The following is a 715-nucleotide window of genomic DNA, read 5'->3' on the forward strand; positions in this document are numbered from 1 at the left end:
TCATTTTAAGTTTGGTGTCAATTGCATGTTTCTGTTCTTCTTGCATTTATCATGTGTCTTCATTGATCTTCAAGTTGTTCTCGATGATTTACTTGCTCTGATCTTTAAATTCCCTTGTCTTGAGTGTTTTGTTGTTTCTCATATGCATTCTGAATTTGTTAGTGTCAGTAGTATACAAACTTCTAAGTTTGGTGTCTTGCATGCATTGTTTATTTGATTTTAGTTGCATTTTGATTTTTCCTCATCATTAAAAATCCAAAAAATTTTTAATTTGTGTATTTTCAAGTCAATAATACAGAGAATTGAAGATTCAGAATATACAGCAGAGGAATTACACAGAAAAAGCTGGGCGTTCAAAACGCCCAATAAGGAAGGAAAACTGGCGTTTAAACGCCAGCCAGGATACCTGGCTGGGAGTTTAACGCCCAAAAGGGTAGCATTTTGGGCGTTAAACGCCAGAATGTATACCATTCTGGGCGTTTAACACCAGGATGGCACAAGAGGGAAGATTCTATTTTTAATTCAAATTTTTTTCAGGTTTTCAAAATTTTTCAAAATCAAATCTTTTTCAAATCATATCTTTTCAATCATATATTTTCAAAATCAATTTCTTTCCATTTTCAAAAATACTTGCTAACAATTAATGATTTGATTCAACATTTCAAGTATGTTGCCTTTTCTGTTGAGAAAGGTTTAATGTTTGAATCATATCTTT

The sequence above is a fragment of the Arachis duranensis genome, chromosome 6, assembly GCF_000817695.3.
Source record: "Arachis duranensis cultivar V14167 chromosome 6, aradu.V14167.gnm2.J7QH, whole genome shotgun sequence".
NCBI classification, from domain to species: domain Eukaryota; kingdom Viridiplantae; phylum Streptophyta; class Magnoliopsida; order Fabales; family Fabaceae; genus Arachis; species Arachis duranensis.